This window comes from Schistocerca nitens, chromosome 5 (assembly GCF_023898315.1).
Source record: "Schistocerca nitens isolate TAMUIC-IGC-003100 chromosome 5, iqSchNite1.1, whole genome shotgun sequence".
NCBI classification, from domain to species: Eukaryota; Metazoa; Arthropoda; class Insecta; order Orthoptera; family Acrididae; genus Schistocerca; species Schistocerca nitens.
The window spans coordinates 590,844,120-590,857,509 of record NC_064618.1 but is presented as its reverse complement, the minus strand read 5'-3'; positions in this window follow the sequence as shown (position 1 = coordinate 590,857,509).

Below are 13,390 nucleotides of genomic sequence, written 5' to 3'. Positions count from 1 at the left end.
CCGTATTGTACAGTTTGTACACTGCGGACACACCAACGGCCCCCCTGGTGCACACTGCGCAGTACGCCGACGATACAGCCTTCTACACAAGAAACGCGAACAAGGACCTGGTCATCCGTAGGCTACAAAAGGTTTTAGATGACACGGAAACATGGGCCCGTCGCTGGCGCATCACCATCAACTCTGAGAAGACGCAGGCAATGCTGATTACCCGCAGGCTCGGAAGGCGCGAACCTCCTCAACGTCCCCCCCTCCACCTCCACCTAAATGGAATCCAACTCCCCTGGCGCAGAACCGCCAAGTACCTTGGCGTAACCCTGGACTCTCGTCTTACATGGAAACCCCACATAGACGAGGTCCACAGGAAGGTCTGCGCCAGAATGTCCATCCTATACCCTATCCTGAACACAACCAGCTCCCTTCCTTGCCCAGTAGCAGTAAATGTATACCAGGCCCTGATCCGGCCGGTAATGGAGTATGCGTGCCCTGTCTGGGGATACGCGGCAAAGCAGCACCTGGACAAACTCCAGAGGCTGCAGAACCGCGCCCTCAGAAGGGCGCTGCGTCTACCTTACGGATTCCCCACGGACGACTTGCACGCCGCAGCCGAAATCCCACTCCTCAGAGAGCGTTTCCAGGATCTGGCAAGGGCCTTCTATGAGGGTACTTCCAGATCCGGTAACGCGCTTATCCACTCCCTAGGTCGGTATGACATGTCCCGCGATAAGCATAAGCGCCCTATGACGATCTTCGACGATTAAGTCGAAGAGAAAATCCCAATATCCAATCCCTAATCCAGTTCCTTCCCACATAACACCAATCTTTTCGCCTACCTCAGGCAAGTACCAGACTCACTCACAACAAACATCACAAGTCACAGACACCAAAAAACTATAGAAAAATCACACACACACGTTCACAGGGGAGTAAAAGCCGAAAGGCTACAAACTCCCCCTCACACTTCCCCAAAGAGGGGAAAGTAATAGATGTGAGCAGCAGCAGCATCTCGACACTTCGCTTGAAGATGATGGGTACGAAACCCTTCGAAACGTTGCGAGAAGACGACGCCTTTACTCGGCTGATCACCCGAGATGATTTCACGGCATCTCTGGTACTAAAATAAGCGCCATGTACATTCCCGTTCAATAAACAAATTTAAACACTATTACTCCTATTGTTCATTATACGCAAAATAAGTAAAATTTCGGTGTTCACTATCCTCCCTGATGTTGCAGATTTTAACTGTGAGTGTTGTACGATGGGCTCTCAGGAAATAATACAACACATTTTTTTCGTGGAAAGTTTGGGTTGAAAAAAGGCAGAATTTGTTGTGGGCTATCGTGGATTATTCCCTCTTCAGCCCCTATCGCTACATGAAGTTCCGATAAGGGGCGGCGCTATAGGTTGTCTTCAATAATGACGTCTGCAACAGAGGTGCGTTCCGAGCAGAGGGCTGCCATTGAGTTCCTTTTGGCGGAAAACCAGGTCATCGCAGATATTCATAAGCGCTTGCGGATGTATGTGGATACCTGGCAGTGAACAAAAGCACTGTGAGTGTACACGAGGCGCCAGTCATCAACACAAGGTCAGACAAACCCGTCCGATCTCCCGCGTGCCGACCGGCCGCACACAGATGTCAGTCGTGCAATGATGGAACGTGCGGACACTCTCATTCGAGGTTATCGACGGATCACAGTCATACACTTTGTTGCACAACTGGACTTTTCTTTTGACAGTGCAGACGCACTCGTCCACCACTTGGGGTACTCAAAGGTGTGTGACTTTCGGGTTGGTCGCCGCCTAACACAGAACCATAAAGAGTATATGTGTGGGACTTCTTGCGCGTTACGAGGCTGATCGTAGCAACTGTTTCTCGAACAGTCACAGGCCATGAAACATGAATTCGTTACTTCGAACCGGAAACAAAATCGCAGTTCGTGGAGTGGCGGCACACCACCTCTTCCCCGAAGATAAAGTTCAAAACCACACCCTGATCCGGTAAAGTCATGGCGATGGTCTTAAGCGACTCTGAAGTGTACTGTATTACCCCAAGGAAACTAAAGAAACCAACTTCTCTTTCTACGTGACAACGCAAGACCTCAACAAGTCTGCGGACGGGAGAGGAGATCACAATACTTCAATGGAATGTTCTCCCTCATCCACAGTATAGCCCGGATCTCACACCTTCCATCTGTTAGGGCCAATGAAGGACGCACTTCGTAGGAAGCAGAACGTGGATCATGGGGAGTTTATTAATGCAGCAAGCCCAGTACAGTAGTACCATGTGGCGTAAAGGCCCTCACAGTAACGTGGCGTAAAGCCGTCGCAAGGATCGGAAACTGCGTTCAAAATTAACGTTTTGTAGCCAAAAGAGTACGGAATAATGTGGTATTAAAATCCCGAAGAAACCCGACCTGCTTTCAGAAAAAGAAAGTGTGCTTTACCTACTGGACTCCCCTCGCACTTCATGACCGACGAACATGGTTCTCCGCGTGTTGCGACGAGGGGCGACGCCGCCAGATTTAAACGGCAGACATGTCTCGCCATGGCAGGCGCCGCTATGACTGCTGCCTCCCACTCCCTCCCTCCCCTGCTGTCGCAGTCTGATCTGATCGACGTCGCAGGTAATTACCGTAGAGATTGATTGCCCGCTCTGCGCGCCACGCCGGCCCAATTTCAGCGAGCCACGCAAGAAGATTCCACGTGCCGGCGCCGCGCGGCCAGCGGTTATGCGCCCGCTAGAAGGCTATTGATCACCGCGGCCGACTGCATATTCATGTAAGGAGATGAGGATTACGGCACTCTGGCTGTGAATGGAAAACCGATTGTGCTGATAACCAGAGTTCTCCGCGGCCGATGGACTCCCGCACGCGAAGACCAGTCGACCGGGGTTGCTGGTGTGCGGCGGAGATCGTGTGGGTTGCGCTGACTGGATTGCGTCCGGAGGGATTTCAACCACATTACTGGCAGGACTTAAAATCGCGAAGCGGCAATGACGTGGTATCTGCTTTATGAGAACTGTTGTGGGCAAGCTGTTGGATTGATGAAAACGTGCACTACCACACTTTAACTGACTGGCACAGTTTTCGTATCCCAGGCAGCTTGAATGAAAAGAGCTTGCGCCATTTAGCGAGCGAGATAAATGTAGATAGTGCAACGTTACATGAGTATGTCCCATATAATCGGATCTACTTTGCGTCACGTGAGTGTAGGGGAGTCGAAACCAGTAGTGACCCATATCAACTTGAGATTTACTTTTTATACATGTCATTCATTTCTAATTTTTATTGATTATTTACAGAGTAAAGAATTTAATTATGTACAGCATTTAATAGGTAATGAGTTTTAATGAGATATCCAGAATGAGATTTTCACTCTGCAGCGGAGTGTGCGCTGATATGAAACTTCCTGGCAGATTAAAACTGTGTGCCCGACCGAGACTCGAACTCGGGACCTTTGCCTTTTGCGGGCAAGAGCACTTGCCCGCGAAACGCAAAGGTCCCGAGTTCGAGTCTCGGTCTGGCACACAGTTTTAATCTGCCAGGAAGTTTTGTTTTAATGAGATAGATATAAATATGTTTTGACACAGCAAATAACCTTGTTGCATTATGCATGATATATTTTCTCTTTGTAAGAAAAACAACTTCCGTGTTGCTCGAGTGCGCGATCAAGTAGTCGTGGAGTGCGCATGTGCTGTAACTTTCATTAATGGGCATAGAATTGTTAATTTACAACCCGCAGTTGATTTAAAAATTAATCTAGGGAACAACGGCCCGACTTTGGTGCAAACAAATCGTACGTCAATTCTCAAATATTGGCGCGGAGTTCAAGATACGCGGCTGGATATCGGGCGTTATCGTCGCGTGTGTGATTCAGTAACATGAACCGCAACTTACGGAAATTAGCTTGATAACAACTATCAAATACTTATATGAGCGACATAGTAATAGTTTTGAGCATAAAGCAAGCGAGAAGCGATTTACTGTCGGGATAAGACAAATATTAATCATTGCATAGTCAGCTTGTTGATACGTTGCTTAGCAACTCATAAACGGACAGTGATAAAATTACTGAACGATCTTTTAAGTATTAATGACCACTACACACACACATCAGAAACTAATTACTCTAACTGTTAGTGACTTCTGGAGTGAATGAGTTTTGTTTTATTTCAGCTAATTGGGATTAATAAACTTCTTTCGAGATTGAAAACTCATCAATGGTGTTGCGCTCATTCAGTTTAGTAGAACGATAGATAGTACTAGCTACGCTACTATTTATAGTTTAAAAAAAAGAGAGCACATACCTGTTTTTCTTCTGAGAAATGTTCGTACTTCAGTCATCAATTTTCTCAAACCAGAGTCACGAGTGACGCTCCCTCACTTCAATACGATATTGTGACCCACCACACATATGTGCCCCCTTATCACTTCATTTTTGCATTGAAAACTCTGATATATGGCCGCGGTACGAAGAAGGAAGAAAGGAGAGGTAAGATCAGCGAAAGAAACGGAGCAAAGAGAGAAGGGGAGGTCACAACAGGTCATCGTGATCTAATGTTATTATTCTATTCAGTATCAGGCAGTGGGAGCGCATGGACTACGACCATACTTGCAGAGTGTCACTGACTTGAATCGATGCTGCAGGAAGGTCGTAGAAACTGCAACACAAATAAAATATGGAGACTGTGGCACAAAGAGATATATTCTGAAATTAACAAAGAACAACGTATTCTTAACAGAGGACAGCCACCACTGACAAAGACATATTCACAGTATGACATACAGAAACAGAATTCACCCATAGCTATACAAGTTTAACTGAGAACACTTTGGAGAGAGAATATTGAATCATGGGAAATTGGTTTCGGCAACAAAAGAGTGGTTGGCAGAATTGTGTGAACCTTACCGCATGGCTGGTACTACTGCTCTCCTGTAGTATTGCGAAATACTTCCGATCACCAAACGGCTGAAATGGCGATCGTGCCCCGAATACACGAACCGTTAAGCTTACCATCGCTTGTCGGTTGCGGGCCGAGACGACAGCTAGTGGACCTTGCAACAAGACATTCCAGAATGGGTTGGGGCGCTGATGTTTAGGGGTTTGGTGAGCTGGTCGGAACCTCGCATTTGTGTGTCTACGGCTGAAAAAAGTAATTCCGGTGTCAATTTACTGGGTGATCAAGCTGCTAGCTGTAGCCTACTGGGCTATAGAACTGACAGCTTTCATTTTGCACCGTAAGTTTCCTAACCTGGCACAGCATCGGCCTTTGGGACGGTGGACCTTTCTGTGTTCACGCACGCCTTAAGATGAAGAAGAAGCTAGGTATGAACTTGAATCATTTTAACGGCCGCCGCCATAATGAATAATTTATTAATTTCTCTCCAAATGACGGCATATTTCGGTTCCTCTATTTGTAGGGCTGTGTTATTACAATATTCGTTTCTGTAATTATTTAGACGCCTCAATTTACGGTTGGATCTTTAGATACTTCGAAATAAAATTAATGTGTAAATTACGACTAGAGCAGTGGTTTGTCCGTCGTAAAAAGGTCCTGATTTCTTATTATTTAAATACTTCTCGGCTCGTCCTTCGTGCCTCACGCGGCCGCCCGCGCGCTTGACACTGCACGTCCCGTTCTTGAGAGGATTCTTAACACGATGTGTTATAAACGTACAGTTTTACGCCAAGACCTCTGAATCGCCGTGATAAGGCTGTTCTTAGTTACTTAATTATTTAGGATGTTATGTGGATCATAATTACTACCTCTTGATAGGATTTGGGAGAAGCCAGTTTCACAATTTTAGTACATTTTTGCGAAGGAAAACATGGTGACATTCCGACCATTTACAAGACTGTCGTAAACTGTAGGTATTTGTACTGAACTATGTTCATTGTCTCTATTACAGTCTCATTATTACATAGTCAGAAATTTTTCTACGGAGTAGGAGCTGTCAAGCGGAACATGATTCCAGTTTGTGTGTTTCACATCACTGGGAAGGTGTCAAACACTTATGGATGAGAACTCACTCCTCCCTGAGTTTCAGTACGGTAGAGCGGTGCATTAAATCATATCCACTGTTGACGGACCACGATTGATAGTGGACAAGAGACTTCATAACGGGGTGTGTCGTGAGGCTGTTAGTATGTCTCAGTGATAAATGTGCTGTCTGCGTCGAAAAGATTCAAAAAATTTTCTATGGAATTGAAGGAAATGTCAAGCAGAGACGATTTCAATTTGCGTTTGAAGATATTAGGCTGGTGCATAAGTTCATAGCATTTTCGTTTTGCATGTTGGTATTCTGATTGTTATCGGCTTATGAATCAGTTGTCATTATTTATTTGTAGTTCATTGTTGATGTTTGAGTTTACGTATGGTCATAGTGAGTGGACACTAGAAAATCGACTGCCAAGTGAGAAAGAGGAACATTTCCGACATATTCTTCTGTTTGAGTTCAGTAAAGGGTTGCGGTTGTAGGGGAAGAAGTAGAGGAACGGGTTTCAGGAGAATATGAGCTTGGTAATAGGAATGAGAGAGGAAAAAGACTAACTGAGTTCTGCATTAAATGTCAGCTAGTAGTAGTGAATACTTTGTTCAAGTATCACAAGAGGAGATATACTTGGAACAGGCAGAGATACGGAAAGATTTCGATTAGATTACATCATGGTCAGACAGAGATTCCGAAATCAGATACTAGATTTCAAGTCATACCCATAGCAGATAGTGGGGAAGACTAGGCTGAAGTTTAAGAGAGTAGTTAGGAAGAACCAGTGTCCAAAGAAGAGGGATACGTAAGTACTAAGGAATGAGGAGGCTCTGGCTCTGAGCACTATGGGACTCAACTGCTGAGGTCATTAGTCCCCTAGAACTTAGAACTAGTTAAACCTAACTAACCTAAGGACATCACACACATCCATGCCCGAGGCAGGATTCGAACCTGCGACCGTAGCGGTCTCACGGTTCCAGACTGCAGCGCCAGAACCGCGCGGCCACTTCGGCCGGCAAGGAATGAAGAGGTACGCTTGAAATTCTCTCAGGCTGCAGATACTGCGATACGGAATACCTCAGTACGCAGTTTAGATGAACAGTAAAAGACATCTCTAAAAAGTACAATCACAGAAATCGGAAAGAAAAGCGTAGGTACAAATAAGGTAACTGCGAAGAAAACGTGGGTAATACAAAAAAATACTTCATTGCCAATGAAAGGAGGAATTACAAAAATGAACAGGAAAATTCAGGAATACAGAAATACAATCACTTAGACATGAAATACGTAGGAAGTGCCGGGACACAAAGGCGAAATGGCTGCGTGAGAAATGGGAAAATATCTAAAAAGAAATGATGGTCAGAACGACTGACTCAGTATATAGGAAAGTGAATACAGTCTTCGGTGAAACTTAAAGAAAAGGCGGTTAAATTTCAAATGAAGAGAAATAACGGATAGGAGGAAAGAGTACATTGAAGGCCTGTATGAAGGGAAGATTTATGTGATAGAAGAAAAAAACATGAGTCGATTTTGAAGAGGTAAGGGATCTAGTGTTGGAATCAAAATTTAAAACAGCTTTGGGGGACATAAAAGCACATAAGGAAGGAGGAACAGATAATATTCCATTAGAATTTCTAAAATCAGTGGGGAAAGTTATAGGATTTGCAACAAAACGACTATTCACGTTAGTGTGTTGAATGTATGATTCTGGCGATATACCGCTTAACTTTCGGATAAACATCATCCACAAAATTCCAAAGATTTCAAGAGCCGACGAGTGCTAAAATTATCGCACAACGAGCTCAACAGTCCATACATCCAAGTTGCTAACAACAATTAAATATAGAAGATCTGAAAGGAATGTTGTGGACGTGTTAGATGACAATAAGTTAGGCTTTAGGAAAGGTCAAGACACCAGAGGGGCAGTTCAGACGTTGCGGTTGATAATTGAAGCAAGGATGCAGAAAAATCAGGAGACGTACATAGGATCTGTCGACCTGGAACAAGCGTTCGACAACGTAAAATGTTCGAAATCCTGAGAAAAATAGGGGTAAGCTATAGGGACAGAGGGGTAATATACAATAGGTACTAGAGCCAAGAGGGAATAATAAGAGAAGACGACCAAGAACTAAGTTCTCGGGTTACAAAGAGTGTCAGACGGGAATGTAGTCTTCCGCCCCTAATGTTCAGCCTGAACATCGAAGAAGCCATGACAGAAAGTAGAGAAATGTTCAAGAATGGGATTAAAATTCTAGTTGAAAGGATGCCAGATTCGCTGATGACATTGCTATCCTGAGTGAAAGTAAAGAAGAATTATAGGATTTGCTGAATGGAGTGAACAATCTAATGAGTACAGAATATGGATTGAGAGAAAGAGAAAGTAATGAGAAGTGGCAGAAATGAAAACAGCAAGAAATTTAACATCAGAATTGGTCATCACGAAGCAGATGAAATCAAGGAGTTCTGCTATCTGCACTGACAAAAAAGTATTCATGGCCAAGAGAAGTCTACTAGTAGCATACATAAATCTTATTAGGAGGAACAAATTTCTGAGAAAGCACATTGGGTGAAGAATATCGTATGGTACTGAATCGTGGACTGTTCGTAAACTGGAAAAGAAGAGAATCAAAACATTTCAGATGTTGTGCTACAGAAGAACGTTGAATACTCGATGGACTAATAAGATAAAGGAATGAGGAGGTCCTCCAGAGAATCGGCGAGGAAAGGAGTACACTACTGGCCATTAAAACTGCTACACAAAGAAGAAATGCAGATGATAAACGGGTATTCATTGGACAAATATATTATACTAGAACTGAAATGTGATTACATTTTCACGCAATTTGGATGCATAGATTCTGAGAAATCAGTACCCAGAACAACCACCTCTGGCCGTATAACGGCCTTGATACGCCTGGGCATTGAGTCAAACAGCTTGGATGGCCGTGTACAGGTACAGCTGCCCACGCAGTTTCAACACGATACCACAGTTCATCAAGAGTAGTGGCTGGCGTATTGTGACGAGCCAGTTGCTCGGCCACCATTGACCAGACGTTTTCAATTGGTGAGAGATCTGGAGAATGTGCTGGCCATGGCAGCAGTCGAACATTTTCTGTATCCAGAAAGGCCCGGACAGGACCTACAATATGTGGTCGTGCATTATCCTGCTGAAATGTAGGCTTTTGCAGGGATCGAATGAAGGGTAGAGCCACGGGTCGTAACACATCTGAAATGTAACGTCCACTGTTCAAAGTGCCGTCAATGCGAACAAGAGGTGACCGAGACGTTTAACCAATGGCACCCCATACCATCACGCCAGGTGATACGCCAGTATGGTGATGACAAATACACGCTTCCAATGTGCGTTCACCGCGATGTCGCCAAACACGGATGCGACCACCATGATGCTGTAAACAGAACCTGGATTCGTCCGAAAAAATGACGTTTTGCCATTCGTGCACCCAGGTTCGTCGTTGAGTACACCGTCGCAGGCGCTCCTATCTGTGATGCAGCGTCAAGGGTAACCGCAGCCATGGTCTCCGAGCTGATAGTCCATGCTGCTGCAAACGTCGTCTAACTGTTCGTGCAAATGGTTGTTGTCTTGCAAACGTCCCCATCTGTTGACTCGGGGATCGAGACGTGGCTGCACGATCCGTTACAGCCGTGCGGATAAGATGCCTGTCATCTCGACTGCTAATGATACGAGGCCGTTGGGATCTAGCACGGCGTTCCGTATTACCCTCCTGAACCCACCGATTCCATATTCTGCTAACAATCATTGGATCTCGACCAATGCGAGCAGCAATGTCGCGATACGACAAACCGCAATCGCGATAGGCCTCAATCCGACCTTTATCAAAGTCGGAAACGTGATGGTACGCATTTCTCCTCCTTACACGAGGCATCACAACAACGTTTCACCAGGCAACGCCGGTAAACTGCTGTTTATGTATGAGAAATCGGTTGGAAACTTCCCTCATGTCAGCACATTGTAGGGATCGCCACCGGCGCCAGCCTTGTGTGAATGCTCTGAAAAGCTAATGATTGGCATATAACAGCAGCTTCTTCCTGTCGATTAAATTTCGCGTCTGTAGCACGTCATCTTCGTGGTGTAGTAGTTTTAATGGCCAGTAGTGTATGTGGATAACACTAACAAGAAGAAGGGACAGGATTATAGGACGTCTGTTAAGTCATCAGGGAATACGTTCGCTACAGGGAGCTGTAGAGGGGTAAAAACTCTAAAGGAAGACAGAGATTGGAGTACATACAGCAAATAAATGAGCACGTAGGTGGATACTTCGAGATGAAGAGGTTGCCACAAGAGAACAATTCGTGGTGGGCCGCAATATACCAGTCAGAAGACTTATGACTAAAAATAGAACATCTGCGCCGTGTATTAGGATAGAGCCATTGGACAGGGCACGGCAAGAAAACTGCTTTCTCGTTTTAAGGAAGATCGTTAAACAGTGAGTCTCCATGTTCAGGAAGACTTTCGGGGTTTGTTGAGAATCTTTTAAAGGCATTAATCCACAATGATCCACGTCAATGTACTTGAGAACTGGCAGATGTGATAAACTGCAATCATTTCACTATTGTGCGATATTTGCAAGCAATGGCATAGGTTCAAAAGTATGGGAAGCACATGTTATAAGCCAAAACCACAAAAATCAGTTGCCGGACATAAGTGCGTCTCTGTTTGCTCGTTGTCAGTTGTCTCGTGAACAACATCGACCATTCCTAACCAGGACCGTTGTTGGCGACGAGACATGGTGTCTCTGTGCTGCTGTCCGCAACCCGTGGTCTTGCGGTAGCGTTATTGCTTCCCGCGCACGGGGTCCCGGGTTCAATTCCCGGTGGGGCCAGGGATTTTTCTCTGCCTCGTGATGACTGGGTGTTGTGTGTCTTTCATCATCATTTCGTCCCCATCGACACGCAAGTCGCCGAAGTGGCGTCAACTCGAAAGACTTGCACCAGGCGAACGGTCTACCCGACGGAAGGCCCTAGCCACACGGCATTTCCATTTCCATTTCTGTGCTGCTATAAGGAAAAGAAAGAAATGGTTGAGCCTAAACAAAACAGCAACTCCCCATACAGACACATATGCGCATTCACAAAAGATAATGTTATGCTTCTGGTGCAACAGTGATGATGTGGTGTACTAAGAATTGCTTCCCCGAGGTGTAACCATCACTTATTGTCAACAACTGAGACGCCTTGCAGACGCAGTCCAAGAACGACGACCAGGAAGACTGCCCGTGTGAACTGACGCTGCTCCACGATACTGCTCGCCCTCATTCACTTAGACTGACAGTCATCTCTGTGCACGAGTTGGATTGGGAAGTAATTCCACAGCACACTGATTCACCTGAACTTGAACGCTCAGATTGCATTTTTTTTCCACTTTCTATCCAACAACCTTCAAGGAACTGCCTTTGCGGAAGGAACTGCATTTCGAAAGTGATTCGACGAGTTGCTTGCACAAAACAGCGTGATTTATATACTCGCTGAATCGAAAAGACAGCCCGTCGTCGGCAGACTTTTGTAGCTAGTTAGAGTCTGAGCGACGGAAAGTGTAGTAGGTACCGAACATGTATTTGGTACCGCAATTAGTTTAGCAAATAGTCTAGTGTAAGATACTCACTTAACTTGTTGGTATCCAACATCAATTTAGTATTCCATAATTACATTAGAGTCTACGGAGAATTTTTAATTTTGTGAATAATTATATGAGATACTGAAATTCAAATTTTGTTGCCCCTGGAAGCCGTTAGTTACGCAACCTGCTACTTGAACTAGGTACTATGAACGATGAACCAGGTTAACCATTTAATAATGTACACTGGCATCTTTTTAGTTACGGGACAGATTCCACAGCAACAACCAGTCGGAGAATGAGCTTTGTCACGCCTTCTGTTCTGCTCATCGTAATCACATCCTTCTTTTACCTCAGGTGCCGGTTGTGGCAGGCAATTGTGATAAGTAGCGCAACAGTAGTGATTTGTTTCCACTGTTACTCTGTGCTCCATGTTTATTTCGTACGAGAGAATATCCAGGACTTGTATCAAAGCGCGCAGGAAAGTGATCACTGTTACCACCCTTCTAACCAAACCCCATACTGGTCGTTAACAGGCAGGTATACTGAACGCATCTAAAGAGAGTGTATGCGACAGGACTGCAACACGAAGTCTTAAGTGTGTTATCACGTACTGTAGACAGAATAGTGCACGTTGTCCTAAAATTATATTTTCAGTAATGAAATTACATTATAATTGCAGCAGTCACCGACACGAATAGGTTTGAGCCCGGTAAATTTATTAGATGTTCTCACATCTCACTACACTGACGCTTTGAAATAATATCACTCAAATTTCCAATTATGTTTACCTTGTATCAGTAGCTGCTGTATTTATAACTTACTAAAACTGGAACTGTGAATGCTACTGCTAGATCGTGTTTTTTCGTCGCGATACATATTTAGACTTATCTACTTAAAAATTCTCCAATGATAGTTTTTTATCTGTTTCTTGCTTACATCGTGAATATGATGTCTGAAATAAATTTTCACTGTAATTTTTCCATTTTTCATCTGCATTGTACATAAAGAGTAAGAGAAACTGCGAGAATCGAAACGGCGAACATTGAAACATAACATGGTTTATAATGAGTGAGTCGGGGGAAGGACTAGTTGTCATCTCGCTGTCTCAACTTACACCTGCATTCACAGCTAGGTACTGACTTCCGCCTGTAGCGGCCTGATGTATCTGCCTCTTATATTCTAGGCGTTCTTTGCCTTTTATACCAAAGACAGTGATCATGACTAATCCTAATTATCTCCTTCAGAAGAAGTTTTCATTGTATTCTAATTATATCAAGATTTATTCATAGTGAGAACATTTCTCCTAATGAACCATGGACTTTACCGTCGATGGGGTGCCTTGTTGTCCTCAGCGACATATATAGGCGTACCGTAGGTGCAACCACAAAGGAGGGGTATCTGCTGAGAGGCCAGACAAACGTGAGTTCCCTGAAGAGGGGAAGCAGCCTCTTCGGTAGCTACAGGAGCAAAGATCTGCCTGACTGACTGAACATCGACAAAAACGGCGTTTCCGTGCTGATACTGATAACGGAATTCTCTCGGCTCAAACAGGAGTTCTGTGTTCCAGTTGAATTTAGAAGCTTCACCTACCACTGTGATTAGGATGGTGAATACATTCGATTGTATTACTCTTAGTTTTCCCACTATCTGACTTTAAAAATGTAAGTGGGGCTCCTCAACAAAATGTGCGAAACAATATTCAGAATCACAGCAATCACATTTGGCGAAAGCAATATCTGGACAACCCTCAGAATCACGTTCTTGGGCTGCGAAATCAAATGCCACTCGAACCCCTTTCTTCAGTTCA